At 41.2% G+C, this 15,684-nt stretch overlaps 1 protein-coding gene and 1 long non-coding RNA gene across 2 annotated transcripts in view; one reads left to right on the forward strand and one right to left on the reverse strand.

The window, feature by feature from the left end:
* Window positions 1-6,046: 6,046 nt before the first annotated feature.
* LOC123726807 (uncharacterized) lies at window positions 6,047-13,053 on the reverse strand. The gene is made up of 4 exons (XR_006758955.2): window positions 12,922-13,053; window positions 8,079-8,220; window positions 7,780-7,834; window positions 6,047-6,279 (listed from the first exon to the last, which is right to left on the reverse strand). It is a non-coding gene; the product is annotated as an uncharacterized LOC123726807 (long non-coding RNA).
* LOC106570358 (unconventional myosin-Ig) overlaps window positions 13,000-15,684 on the forward strand; it is a 67,846-nt gene continuing 65,161 nt past the window's right edge. Inside the window, exons 1-3 of the mRNA XM_014142576.3 lie at window positions 13,000-13,195; window positions 13,413-13,501; window positions 13,610-13,699. The gene's annotated coding sequence lies outside the window, so the exon portion shown is untranslated. The remainder of the gene's footprint in view (window positions 13,196-13,412; window positions 13,502-13,609; window positions 13,700-15,684) is intronic.

The raw sequence follows: 15,684 nt of genomic DNA on the forward strand, positions 1-15,684 counted from the left end.
GCGAGGGCTGTTTTGGCAGCGGTGTTGTTCCTGATTGTATCCCAGTGTGAGTCCCAAATGGCACCTTATTCCCTACATAGTGCACTACTTTTGACCAGTGCCCTGGTTAAAAGTAGTGCACTATGTAGGGAATAGGGTGCCATTTGGGACACAGACCCATGTTGATCCAGCAGGCCTATACGTGAAACTGTTAGATAGAGCTGATTAATGAGGCTCTGTATGAATGAAAGGCCCCATCCATCAAACACAGCTGTACTGGGTTACTGCACAGCACAGTGGGCTGGACAGGCAGATAGGCAGTTCTGATCTAATGCACCATGTGCTGGACCAAAACACTTTCATCTTGTTTACACTGTTCTACTTGCTGTGTAACATAAAATCTATTTATTCATCATACTCACAGATCTTAGCTTGGCTGTAGTGCAATACAAATAGCACAGTAGGTAATGGATGATATGCTCTTCGAAGAAAATGTTTGTTATCTGGGGTAAGATATGCATCTTGAGGTTTCTGGATTGTAATTCATTTCATGCAACTTTTCCCTTTGGGTTCCTATAATATTCCATGGGCCATGACGACAGTATAGAGTACAAACAGTAGGCTATCACTTCCTGAAAAAGTGAAGTGTACAAAACAAACACTGAGTACTAAATGTTGGTGAATTGCACACACCCAGACGTGACAACAACCCTCATTGCTTCACTGTTAACACTTCTCAAAAAGGGAAGTTGTCTATGTTCATTGCGTAAGAGACAGTGGACATTACGTACAAGGAGGGTAGTATTACAGACAATAAAACACCCTTATCACAACAACAAAGAGTTTTTTACTGAGTTTACTGATAACACAGTGACTCAATGAAATGTGATGTTGCTGTCTTACTGTCGCTACTGAACATAACATTGTGTCCTCACGGGACATTTTGAAATTACTGAGGATTCCAGAATATGAGTCATGCCAACCAACCATGATGTGGTGATTTTATGCTATTGGCTACAGAAAATGTAATTGTGTCCATATGGAACATTTTGAAATGACTGTGGATTCCAGAACTCCAATCATGCCAACCAACCATGATGTGCCGGAGGACAGAGGATAGAACATCCTGGTTACGCTGAAATCAAACCAGAAACTTTCCCACTGAGCCATGCTGATTTTGGATTGTGTCTCAATAATCTCTTCTTCCTCCAGAAGTATGCACTTGTTCACTTCCCATCACTGACTTTACAGGAAATTACTGGTATAAGACATATGGCGGAAACACCCTCTAGTCCATGCCTCCACTAATCCAATGCTTTTAGATTTGTGGGAAGTAGTGAATGAGTTCACACTTCAGGTGGAAGGAGATATTATTGGGAAGCACCCAAGGCGGTCATTGGTTCACCTGTAGCAGACACACAACTCTTACTGTGCATAGTACTACATGTACTTATTCTGAGATCATGAAGTCATAGGTCATTTATGGTGTATTGTTGGTGATTCATATGGGTTGCCGATTCATTCACCTCACCTGTAGAGGACACAAGCCACTCTTACTGTGGTAGATATGTTTATTCTGGGATCTTGATTTACCTTATAGGTCGTACTGGTCATTAATCACGTGTTTTCTCTGTTAGTTTCATCTTGATGCCAATTCATTCACCTGTCCACCTGTGGTTAGGTACTGTAGTTGTGAGGCGTATAGCCTTGGCTACAGTCACTACCATCTGCACAGTAATGGTACATTCAGTGGTGTGATAAGACTCTTAGAAAAGGATCTGGCCTCCAGAAATAACCTAGACTTAGTCTCTCCCTTGTTCCCCTGACCGTGCCATGGGAGAGAGAGAGAGAGAGAGAGAGAGAGAGAGAGAGAGAGAGAGAGAGAGAGAGAGAGAGAGAGAGAGAGAGAGAGAGAGAGAGAGAGAGAGAGAGAGAGAGAGAGAGCATACCGTTCAGATGCAGGAGCCTCAGGGCTGGTAGCTAAGAGACTGACTCATGCTATGCTGTGGGGAAAATCATGTTCTGGAAATCTGCTCAGGAGATCATAACTACATTCATAGGCTACTCTACTTCTATTCGGAATGATGCACCTAAACAATAACTACATTATGTTCTATTGAATAGATCCTACTGTACAACAGTGACGTCCTTCATAGGAGCACAGGACCCACAGGCTTTATGATGACATCCCTTAATGCGTCATTGAACCTCTTAAGTACTGCACTCATGCACTACTGATGATTAAACTTAGGGCTGTAGTACGTACATCCAAATGTTAGGTACATTTAAAGCTTTAAGGCCTCACATTTGCCTTGACACAATATTGAGACCCTCAAAATGTCTGTCCAACAGTTGGCCTGGATCCCATGCAAAACAAGCTGCCCAGAGAGTTAGGACACTGGGTGAATGAAAATGGGCAGATCATGACCACACTTTGCATGGCCCATTGCATACAATGAGGGTCAAGTCGATCATTTGCTTTGAGGTTCATGAGTTAGGCATCTTTTGAGGGTCAGGTCGGGGCCTAAAGCTGCGTTTACACAGCCCAATTCGGATATGTTGCCCAATTATTGGCAAAAGTGCTAATCTGGTTGGTTGAAATACCAATACCCTGGATTCCATGCAAAACAAGCTGCATGAATGAAAATGTCCAGATCCTGATTCCTGACCACACTTTGCATTTACCATTACACCCTTCGTGACCTGGGAGAATATCTTTCATCTCAGTGTGCTGAACAGGGGGGTCAGGTGTAAGGGATTAGCTATGTTTATGGTCAAGCAGCAGCCCAAGGCCTGGCTGGAGTGAGTCTTCATTATTCACAGATTACAACCTTCCAAGAGCCAAAACCCCAACAGATCTACCAGTAGGCTCAGCTGTACCTCTCATGTTCTATTTTTGTTTCTGGGTTCATTTTGGTGGCTGGCGATCCCCTGGAACAAAAGTATAGGTGTCCTATTCTATATATAGTGCACTACTTTTGACCAAAGCCCTATAGGCCCTGGTCAAAAGTAGTGCACTTTAAAGGGACGCACCCATATCTACGGACAGGACATGTATTCATGTGGAGACACATACATGAATGTACACTCATGCACAGTATGCATGCACAATCAGGTGCAGTTTTTACTCAGAAGCATTAATACAAATAGCTGGTTCAGTAGCTTACAAACAAACTACTTGAGTTGACCCACTGGGCAAAGATGTCAGTTTAACATTGAGTTTAAATTTACCTTTGATTGAGTTGTCAACTAACATGAATTCAATGTGAAATCAACAAAAAAATGAGTTCATGTCATTGGATGTAGGTTTAAAGTCCGTGGAAAAAACACTAATTTCTTTACGTTGATTGCTTTTTGCAATCTAATCAGTTTTCCACCTTGATTCCACATTTTATTATTTTGTTGCAATGACATGGAAATAACGTGGATTCAACCAGTTTGTGCCCAGTGGGGCGAGTCAGTTGGTGTGTATCTCCTGTCCAGCCTATCCCCGTCCCCATGACAGGGAGTGTGTAGCATGCGGACTCAACACAAAGACATCATTCACACTGGCCCTTACATAACCTTCAGATACAAAGCCTTTCATTTTGGGCTAGATACCATATCCTCTATGTACCCTACAGCTAGGTAAAGGGCAGAAAGGTTGAACAGAACTATAACATAGTATTTCAAAACATTCTTTCCTAGAATACAAGTCCATTATGACCCTTTTCCACGTGGAACCTCTAACTCAGGTATTCCCCCAGGGGTGCGCACAATGCCGTCGGGGGTACGCCAAATAAACATGTGATTCACATTTAAAACATAAATAAATCAATAAATAAATCTTCACATTTTCAAACAGTTCATTTATATTTTCCAACGGGGCTATACATTTGGGTGAGGGTTTTTCTTCTCACCTGAGTAGCCACTGGCAAAAATAAAATTAAACCATCTAGTGTTCCCCCGAAATAACAACACAATGTCAAATACAGGTAGCCTAGTCAAATAATTAACATCCAATCACATTAACCGTTACTCTCTCGCGGGAATACCACTAACGGGCCGTAGCTTCTGCTCATGTTGGTATCTGTACTGATGGCGCAAAAGCCATGACAGAGACTGGTAACGCGCGTGCAAGCAGTTGCTCCCGACGCCACTTGGGCACACTGCAGCATCCAGCCAAGAGGCTCTTGCTGCCAAGGGAATGCCTGACAGCTTGAAAGATGTTTTGGACACTACAGTGAAAATTGTGAACTTTGTTAAAGCAAGGCCCCTAAACTCTTGTGTATTTTCTGCACTATGCAATGATATGGGCAGCGACCATGTAATGTTTTTACAACATTCCGAAGTGTGCTGTTTATTAAGGAGCAAAGTATTGACATGTTTTTTTTTTTAATTGAGAGACGAGCTTAAAGTTTTCTTTACTGACAATAATTTTCACTTGTCTGACCGCTTGCATGATGACGAGTTTCTCACACGACTGGCCTATCTGGGTGATGTTTTTTCTCGCCTGAATGATCTGAATCTAGGATTACAGGGACTCTCCACAAATATATTTAATGTGCGGGACAAAATTGAGGCTATGATTAAGGAGTTGGAGCTCTTCTCTGTCTGCATTAACAAGGACAACACACAGGTCTTTCCATCATTGTATGATTTATTTTGTGTGCAAATGAACTCAAGCTTACGGACAATGTCAAATGTGATATAGAGAAGCACCTGAGTGAGTTGGGTGCGCAAATACCCAGGTACTTTCCCGAACCGGATGACACAAACAACTGGATTCATTATCCCTCATTCACTTGTGAGGGTCTGACTCTGCCTCCAGTCCACTTACTGATATCTGAACAAGAGAACCTCATCCAAATTGCAACAAGAAGTTCTGTGAAAATTGAAACGCAGCTGGAGGTTGAATGTTTGAAGGGGTACGGGACTATAAAAAGTTTGGATACCACTGCTCTAACTGGTTCTAAGAACCCCACCACCTCCAACCTCCTCTGCTGACACAGACTAAGCTGTGTCACGGTGCCGTGAGAGAGACTACAGGAGTTAAATATTGTACTAGTACCCAGAACTCAGTTAGGTAGCTAGGTTACGCAGTCAGTGCTCTTAATCTGTTGTCCCAGTGGATGCTGTGCCGTCATTAGGGCCAAGGCCAATCCTCTGTCTTATACAAGCTTAATACCAGAATCTGACCTCTTCCTCACGCATCAGGATGATTAAGAGTCAATGGGAAGAACTTCCGGCCTTTAAGCAGAACATAAAATGCACTTGCACATCTGAGATTCCTTGTTGCAGATGTGTGGGCATCATCATTGATGTCTTCAAAGAAAAGAAAGACCTGCACACTGCTCTTGCCAGTATCATTACCATAAAGCAGAACCATTACTCCTCTAATACACACAGGTATCAGCCGTTTCTATTGCTCTTCCAGTAGGGTTTGAGAAATGCTGTGTGTCACATTGAACTCCCTCCCCAGGCCTCGTTTTAAAAACACAGAGTTCCTGAGCTCTGCAATGACACAGACGAGCCGGAAATGAATGACTAGTGTTTTCCTGCCAACACAGATGCAAGCGTTCAAGCTTGGTGGTCAACCCATCTGCATGCGGACCACGTCAACTGGAGAGACAGTCAGCATTTCAATAGACAAACAAAGCTGAAATTCATAGCCTGTCCTGTGATCATAGACGCTATGCCAATGACAGAGCTCTGTCTATGGGCTGTATTGTTGTTGTCTAATGATGTATTCTGAGTCATCCACCATGCTAGTCCTTTGTGTAAGGGGCTCTGTGAGACCACAGTCACCACCCACCATCAAAGCCGTTACTGCATCAGTTTCTAACTATCTATATTGTAGTGTAACAGACCAAGGGTTGGGGTCAGAATGCATGGTAAACTCAGTTTGAATTTGAATTGAAAAAAGGTCAAGAGGAAGTAGAAATGTAAATGGGCGGAAGGTAACCTAGCGGTTAAGAGCGTTGGTTCTAAACGCAAAGGTCGCTGGTTTGAATCCCTGAGCAGACAAGGTGAAAAATCTGCTAATGTGCCCTTGAGCAAGACACTTAACCCTAATTGCTCCTGTAAGTCACTCTGGATAAGAGCTTCAATTAAATGACTAAAATGGGAAAGACAGGATATTCTATATAATTCTAATCATACTACGTATGAATGACTTATTTTACACGTAGGAAGATGAGATAGGTAGACTTACTGTATGCTACACAGCCAGTGAGATTGTTCTGGATGGACTGTGTTGCTGAAACGGTAACACTGTAGATTGCGACCAAACAGACACCTTGAGCAGTCCTCGGCTGTCCCCTAGTGGGGAAAGTGTCACTATGAATCAACAAAAAAATGCCTATTGAGTTTGTGCATTCTAAATGTTTGTTTGTTGTGAATACATTCTGAAATCAATACAGAATAAACACCCAGCTAATCAATTCCAAAACAATAGGTGTTTTGCTGATACAAATGACCAAATTAAAAAGTAGGGAGTATCTAGGCTAATGCCTGGCAACAATTTAAAATGGATATGAAAAACAAGTATTATCATACCAAACGACATTAGACTTATTGATAGATTGATACCAGAGGAGGCTGGTGGGATGAGCTATAGGAGGACAGGCTCATTGTAATGGCTGGAATGAAATCAAATAGAACAGAGTCAAACACGTGGTTCCCATATGTTTGATGTGTTTGGTACCATTCCATTTATTATATTCCAGCCATTACAATAAGCCAGTCCTCCTATAGGTCCTCCCACCAGCGTCCTCTGATTGATACGTATATACAGTACCAGTCAAAAGTTTGGACACACCTACTCATTCAAGGGTTTTTCTTTATTTTTACTATTTTCTACATTGTAGAATAATAGTGAAGACATCAGAACTATGAAAGAACACATATGAAATCATGTTGTAAACAAAAAAGTGTTTAAAAAATATACAAATATTTTATATTTGAGATTCTTCAAAGTAGTCACCCTTTGACCTTGATGACAGCTTTGCAGACTCTTGGCATTCTCTCAACCAGCTTCATGAGGTAGTCACCTGAAATGCTTTTCAATTAACAGGTGTGCCTTGTTAATTCCCTATTTGGTAAAAGACCAAGTCCATATTAATGCAAGAACAGCTGTACTCTGGACCTTCCTGTCTTAAAGTAATGATGGACTGTCGTAATGATGGACTTTGCTTATTTGAGCTGTTCTTGCATTAATATGGACTTGGTCTTTTATCAAATAGGGCTATCTTCTGTATACCAACCCTACCTTGTCACAACACAACTGATTGGCTCAAACGCATTAACAAGGCACACCTGTTAATTGAAATGCATTTCAGGTGACTACCTCATGAAGCTGGTTGAGAGAATGCCAAGAGTCTGCAAAGCTGTCATCAAGTCAAAGGGTGACTACTTTGAAGAATTTCAAATATAAAATATAATATGATTTATTTAACACTTTTTTGGTTACTACATGATTCCATGTGTTATTTCATAGTTTTGATGTCTTCACTATTATTCTACAATGTAGAAAATAGCAAAAATAAAGAAAATCCCTGGAATGAGGAGGTGTGTCCAAACCTTTGACTGGTAATGTATGTAATTGATTGACACCTTGATAAAAGTGAAGAGTCAGACCACGTGGATTTCGTACAACAGAGAAATGTACGTCGTCAAAGCTGTAGGCATCTTTATAAAAATCTTTTTTATAAACTGCTCCTTAATGTTGTGAGTTGTTGTGCTATTTTGTATTTTTGAAAATATATTATATGGTGTAAAGTAATATTAATGTGGGTATGATGTGTGAGAATGCTGACTCACCGCAAATCTTTAGTTTGCTGCACATGCACACATGTGAGCCGACAGGAAACCGTAACTATGGAGTAATGTGTTGAAGAAATGGAATAAGTGGAGGTTAAAGCAGTGTCATTCACTCAAAGCTAGCAAAATGTTACAATGTACTTTACAATTTTAGGAAAACTCTGAGTATCTATCAAACAAATCTACCTCCCGCCAAATCCTCAGAATTGTATGTGCATGCGCTGTGAGATGGGCTGGGGATGAGGTCCCGAGGTTACCCATCTTCAGTTCATTGAAAGTATACGGCAGTGTTAACTTACATGAGTTAATGTTTCAATATGCAGACCATTCAGCGAGGCTTGGCCTGTCGTGGCTCTGTCCTTTCCAGTAGTGTCTGCTAGAGAGAACTGGGATGGTTTGAGGCTCTGTTGTGTCTCCACCGTGGTTATAGGTAGCCTAAACCTTAATTATATTAATTATAAGGTTATTGTAGAAGGTCAACTATATTTAAACCACCCTATATTATACAGTGCATTCGTAAAATATTCACACCTCTTCCCTTTTTCCACATTTTGTTACGTTACAGCCTTACTCTAAAATACTTTTTTTTTTTTTAAATGTCCTCATCAATCTACACACAATATCCCATAAAGACAAAAACATTAAAAACAGAAATACCTTATTTACATAAGGTATTTCTATAACTTGACTGGAGTCCACCTGTGGTAAATTTAATTGATTGGACATGATTTGTAAAAGCACATATCTGTCTATATAAGGTCCCACAGTTGACTGTGCATGTCAGAGCAAAAACCAAACCATGAGTTCAAAGGAATTGTCCATAGCTTTCCGAGATCGGATTGTGTCGAGACACAGATCTGGGGAAAGGTACCCAAACATTTCTGCAGCATTGAAGGTCCCCAAGAACACAGTTGCCTCCATCATTCTTAAATGGAAGAAGTTTGGAACCAGCAAGACTCTTCCTAGAGCTGGCCGCCCGGCCAAACTGAGCAATCGGGGGAGAAGGGTCTTGGTCAGGGAGGGGACCAAGAACCCGATGGTCACTCTGACAGAGCTCCAGAGTTCCTCTATGGAGATGGGAGAACCTTCCAGAAGGACAACCATCTCTGCAGCACTCCACCAATCAGGCCTTTATGGTAGAGTGGCCAGACGGAAGCCACTCCTCAATAAAAGGCAAATGACGACTCCTTTGGAGTTTGCCAAAAGGCACCTTAAGGACTCTCAGACCATGAGAAGATTCTCTGGTCTGATGAAACCAAGAGTGAAATCTTTGGCCTGAATGCCAAGAGTCACGTCTGGAGGAAACCTGGCACCATCCCTACTGTGAAGCACTGTGGTGGCAGCATCATGATGTGAGGATGTTTTTCAGCAGCAGGGACTGGGAGACTAGTCAGGATCGAGGGAATGATGAACAGAGCAAACTACAAAAAGATCCTTGATGAAAACCTGCTCCAGAGTGCTCAGGTCCTCAGACTGTAGCGATCGAACATCTCTGGAGAGACCTGAAAATACCTGTGCAGCAACGCTCCCCATCCAACCTGACAGAGCTTAAGAGGATCTGCAGAGAAGAATGGGAGAAACTCCACAAATATAGGTGTGCCAAGCTTGAAGCGTCATACCCAAGAAGACTCGAGGCTGTAATCACTGCCAAAGGTGCTTCAACAAAGTACTGTATAAAGGGTCTGAATACTTATGGAAATGTGATATTTCAGTAGTTTTTTTATTTACTTTTTTGCAAAAATGTCTAAAACCTGTTTTTGCTTTGTCATTATGGGGTATTGTGTGTAGATTGATGAGAAAAAAATTACAATTTAATACATTTTAGAATAAGGCTGTAACGTAACATTTTGAAAAAATCAAGGGGTCTGAATACTTTCCCAATGCACTGTAGTTGGTTGGTTTGAGGCCAATCAAAGTAATAACATTTACAGTTGAAGTCGGAAGTTAACATACACCTTAGCCAAATACATTTAAACAATTGCTGACATTTCAATTCCTGACAGACAACAATTCCTGTTTTTCACAATTCCTGACATTTAATCCTCATAAAAAATCCCTGTCTTAGGTCAGTTAGGATCATCACTTTATTTTAAGAATGTGAAATGTGAAATGTCAGAATAATAGTAGAGAGAATGATTTATTTCAGCTTTCATTTCTTTCATCACATTCCCAGTGGGTCAGAAGTTTACATACACTCAATTAGTATTTGCTAGCATTGCCTTTAAATTGTTTGACTTGGGTCAAACGCTTTGGGTAGCCTTCCACAAGCTTCCCACAATAAGTTGGGTGAATTTTGGCCCATTCCTCCTGACAGAGCTGGTGTAACTGAGTCAGGTTTGTAGGCCTCCTTGCTCGCACACGCTTTTTCAGTTTTGCCTACAAATGTTCTATGATTGAGGTCAGGGCTTTGTGATGGCCACTCCAATACCTTGACTTTGTTGTCCTTAAGCCATTTTGCCACAACTTTTGAAGTATGCTTGGGGTCATTGTCCATTTGGAAGACCCATTTGCGACCAAGCTTTAACTTCCTGACTGATGTCTTGAAATGTTGCTTCAATATATCCACATAATTTCCCTTCCTCATGATGCCATCTATTTTGGAGCAGTGGCTTCTTCCTTGCTGAGCGGCCTTTCATGTTATTTCGAGATAGGACTCGTTTTACTGAGGATATAGATACTTTTGTACCTGTTTCCTCCAGCATTTTACAAAGTCCTTTGCTGTTGTTCTGGGATTGATTTGCACTTTTCGCACCAAATTACGTTCATCTCTAGGAGAGAGAACGCGTCTCCTTCCTGAGCGGTATGATGGCTGCGTGGTCCCATGGCGTTTATACCCGTATGCTATTATTTGTACAGACGAACGTGGTACCTTCAGGCATTTGTAAATTGCTCCCAAGGATGAGGCAGACATGTGGAGGTCTACAATTTTTTTTCTGAGGTCTTGGCTGATTTCTTTTGATTTTCCCATGATGTCAAGCAAAGAGGCACTGAGTTTGAAGGTAGGCCTTGAAATACGTCCACAGGTACACCTCCAATTGACTCAAATTATGTCAATTAGCCTATCAGAAGCGTCTAAAGCCATGACATCATTTTCTGGAATTTTCCAAGCTGTTTAAAGGCACAGTCAACTTAGTGTATGTAAACTTCTGACCCACTGGAATTGTAATACAGTGAATTATAAGTGAAATAATCTGTCTTTAAACAATTGTTGGAAAAATGACTTGTGTCATGCACAAAGTAGATGTCCTAACCTACTTGCCAAAACTATAGTTCGTTAACAAGACATTTGTGGAGTTGTTGAAAAACGAGTTTTAATGACTCCATCCTAAGTGTATGTAAACTTCCGACTTCAACTGTAGATTTTCTAGTGATATTGTATCATTAAAGACTGTATAATAGGATTCTATCTTTCTAAATATATACACTTTCTCGCTTTTGACCTAAGAATGAGTTAAGTCAATCCTAGGACCTCAAACTTGTTAATGGTCAAATGAAACCAAATAGTAATCAGTGATGAAAAAACATCTAATTATGGGGCTACATTGTTGACTTGATACCTAAACTGAAAAGGTTATTTTTTTTAAAGACTCAGAATGTTTAAATAATTATATTACCGTAGGCTTCTCTTGCTTTTCATTATCTGGTAAAACAATATTATATCAATAACACACAGGCTGTTCAGCAAGGCTTGGTTTGTCGTGGCTCTGAACTGGGATGGTTTGAGGCCCTGCAGTGTCTCCACGGCTAAGTTAGCTAAACCTCAGACATGCTTATACTTAATTATCATGTATCATTGAAGACTATAATAGGATTGGATCAAATCACTATTTGTTTAAAACCCCTATAACAGGACTGTCTTTGACTTGGTATAATTTGGGCTTGTTGTTTTATTATTGTACAGATATCCTTCCCAGGTGTTTGAGAGGTAGCCTAGAGGTTAGAGAAATGGACCTACAACCAGAGGTTTGCTGGTTTGAATCTCGAGTTGGGTGCTAAATTGTTAACTGGCTGCTTGTTTCAGGTTAACTGTTGTGCTTGTGAGCAAAGCACTTATACCCTAAAACCACATGACAACATTTGATGTAAAAAGGGCTTTGTAAATACAATTTCATTCAAATGGTGCATCTGAACTAGTATGCCTCATTTAATCAGGGGTCACCAGCCTTTGACAATTTTGATTTGGTTTTGGAATCGACAGGATCTTTTCAAGCAAGATGGAATCCAGCCAAACAAACATGGATCTTGGATACTCTCATCCAATCTTGTTCCATTCAATTGAACTTCCTTGTTGGCTGATATGGGAAGTTCAGCTTCTTGGATAACCCCATGATTGACATTTGGGTCCAAGACACCAACCCCTACATTCTTGTACTCAAATAATCAAGAAAAAAACTAAATGTGAATACAAATACAGTTCTTATAAACCATTTATTGTCCCGCTCAATGTGTTGAATGTATGTAAGAAGATGAACCTTGAGTAGACCAATGTACACCTTGCCCTCAGATGGTTGATATAGGCCTAGCTGGATATACTGTATCATTATACCATTTTAAACAGATATTATGACAGTTATTGGTCTCGGTTTATATTTAAGACAGCCTTGAGTGTATTAAACTGCATTGACATGATTCCAACAATGAGAGAATTCGTTTGACAATGTATTATTACAAGGGGTTCAGTACACTACAGAACCCCTGTGAGTAGAAGGCATAGCTTATTTAGTCAAGCAGCGCCCCATACTGGCCATCGTGAGAAATATGCGCACCTTTCACTTTCGGTTTTCTCGAAATGCATAGTGACGACCTTTATTTTGAACGAACGACTACACTAGATAGATAGGTAAGTTTAGGTTCGAATTACACCATTTTTAGGAAAAGGAAAACACAAGACGTTCTGTAAAATGCATAACATGCGTCAGCATCTTTGCTATGTATTTTCTTAGTGGAAAAACTGGTGGAAAACGAGTGGGAAACTTTGACAGGGATTAAAACAACATTGCCAAACAAATAACATTGATTGGGAGAACTTCTTCGTTAACTGACATATCCATAAACAGTTAATGTAATGTAAGATTATATTGCGTACAATGGAATATTTCGTACTGTTAAAATGCTTAATTTCAGTAACTTTCAGTTTTTCACCTTACATGGCCTTTATAGTCTCCATTACTTGCATGATGTGGTTTCAACTTCGGTCACGTTGCTCATCTCGTTCTCAAGTGTTGACAGAACTTCACAATGGAGGGTATAGTCGTGGAGGTTCTTGGCGTCCCCAATATCCTTGCCTCTGACAGAATGGTTGACAAGCTCACTATACACTTCCTGCGACCACGGCACGGGGGAGGAGAGGTGCAGAGAGTGCTGTTTCCATCTGATAGCCCGGGACAGGCCTTTGTCATATTTGAGGAACCAGAAGGTAGGCAGTCTACTGTAACTGATGGCGGGGTTACTTACATATATTCAGTGGCTGAACTAGACATGAAGGGGATCAGAGACAAAAATGGATGCAATGAATATATGTCACAATATTAGTATGTGTTAAAGTAGGCTACTCTTTCCCCCTGAATTTATTGATACATAAAACCACCCCAAATACTTGATAATTTCTTTAACCTACCCTCTATCTTTTGCAGTGGCTGCCCATGTCTCGCGGTTGACCCATATGTTGGAGGTGGACCAACAACAATTTTGTCTCAAAGTCAGAGTAGTTGACAGGCCTGAGGTAGGGAAAAGCCTCCGTCCCTTGTATTACATATCATATTGTCATATTGTTCAAGTGTAATTCAATCCTAATGTTTATCTTGTTTTGTTTTATTTGTGTGTATCACAGGTGGACATGCCAGTCAAGGCAACTCTGGATGTGCGTATGTTCCCCAATGACAGAGAGGTGCGGCGACTCCTAGACATCCATGGCTTTAAGGTGAACGAGCTTCAACATGGTCAGCTGCTTGTCCAGGGCTCCTTTCTGAAGCTCAGAGCAGTGAAGGCCCAACTGCAGCAGCTCCTACACCAAGACAACCAGCCCCAATACAACCCTTCCACACCCAGCCTCAGTGGCCATGCCTCTGGGACCTACAAAGCCTACAGCAGGACGCACCACATCAATGGCACCGCAATGCATGCTGGGAACATGAGTCCTATGTATGCTGGGAGCAGGAGTCCTATTTCAGTCAATGGAGAGCAGTTTGCACATGTCCTACAGTCTTCTTCCCCTACCAACTATTCACGGGACTCAGGGTCACCTTGTAGCCTCTCCAGCCCCCGGAGTGGCAACCCATCTCCCAGTCTTCTGGCACCAGGGTATGGGGCCAACGTGACCCACAGGAGGAACCCATCTCCCAGCAGGTCTCGCAGTGTGGTCTCCTTCCTAATGGATGCAGATGTGCTCCGATATGCCCAGCGCTTCAGGAAAAAGGACATTGATACAATTCTTGGAAGCAACAACATTCAAATGAATGTGCAGCCTAATGAATGTTCCGATATCAGTTCTGTTAGCCTTGAGGGGAAGAACCCAAAGAGTGCTATGGAAAAGCTGCAAGACTATCTCACTACACTCAACTCAACACTACGCACCCAAGAAATCCCACTGGAAACATTCGATCACAACGAGCAGGTTAGAATTAGTAAACTGATTCAGAAGTATAATAGTGTTTATCCTACTGTCCTCGTCAATCAGGTTGGAGATATTCTCCGCCTTGTAGGGCCTTCCAGGGACAGTTATGACATGATGCAGATTCTCTTGGGAAAACCCCTAGAACTTCCACCAGCCGGGCGAACAGGGAGGGCACTGGACAGGGGCTCAAGGGACAGGAGAAGCAGTTCTCTATCGAGTCTGCCCAAAAGGAAGGATGCACCCATCCCATGGCATCATGTCCCTGTGTCTGCTGCTGTACCAGATTACCCCCCCTCAAAGTACCAGGGTGACTCTAGGCATGGACGGACTGTACAGAGGGCTGGAAGCCCAGTACCCTATACATCCACCCCCAGTCACAGGGGAAGAAGTCACTCTGATTCACAGGAGAAAGTAAAGGAGCAGAGAGTAACACAGAGGGACATCTCTAGGCAAGAACGGGTGGATGATGTGGTAGGGCCCTCTGCTGGAGCTCAGATGCCAGTGATGAAAAAGAAGTCATTACTTCCCAAAATTCCTACAAACAAAGCAGATTGGAAGAATATGCTACCAGGAAAAAAGAAAAGCCATAACAAGTCACTAGTTTAGATTCTGACACCTATAATACAATTGGCTTTAGCTGTTTATTTCTTGAATACCTTATATGTCATGATGTGGGGCAAAATGTTCAATACAGTTTGGCTTAGGCAAATTGATTATGACAGATTCTAATATGTTCTTTCTTATGGTCTGATTTTAAACTATTATTGTTAATAAATGTGGTTGATTTTATTTATATTTATTGAGGGTTCAGAGTATGACAAATGTATTATATTTGTAAATCTTTTTTGTTGCTGTGATATTTGTTATTATTTTCATTGTTTTTGAGACTAAATCACTATCGAAAGGTTTTGTAGAAAATATGCAAATGAAACGTAATTCGTTTCTGGAGTAGACTTTGAATGTAGCCTAATGATTCATCATAATCTATCTGTGTTGATTATTTGGAACAATTTGCCTATTCTGGGATGATCTAATTCAATCACTTGTGGAAACTGTCATGGAATGTGTTAATTTAAATACTTCACATAGATTCAAATCAACATATTCTCTCTTTAGAATTGTCATTGACTCCACATTCCACTTAGTTCTGTTCCTATGTCAGTCTGCCTCTATGCTTTTGCCTTAGTATCTGGTTGTGTGCCTCTTGTCAGACTGATTCTGAGTATGTAACTTCTGGACTCAGAGTGTCATGTTGTGTGATGATGGAGCCAGAAGCAGATGAGAGAGGAAGT

The sequence above is a fragment of the Salmo salar genome, chromosome 14 (genome assembly GCF_965601325.2).
Source record: "Salmo salar chromosome 14, fSalSal1, whole genome shotgun sequence".
Taxonomy (NCBI): Eukaryota; Metazoa; Chordata; class Actinopteri; order Salmoniformes; family Salmonidae; genus Salmo; species Salmo salar.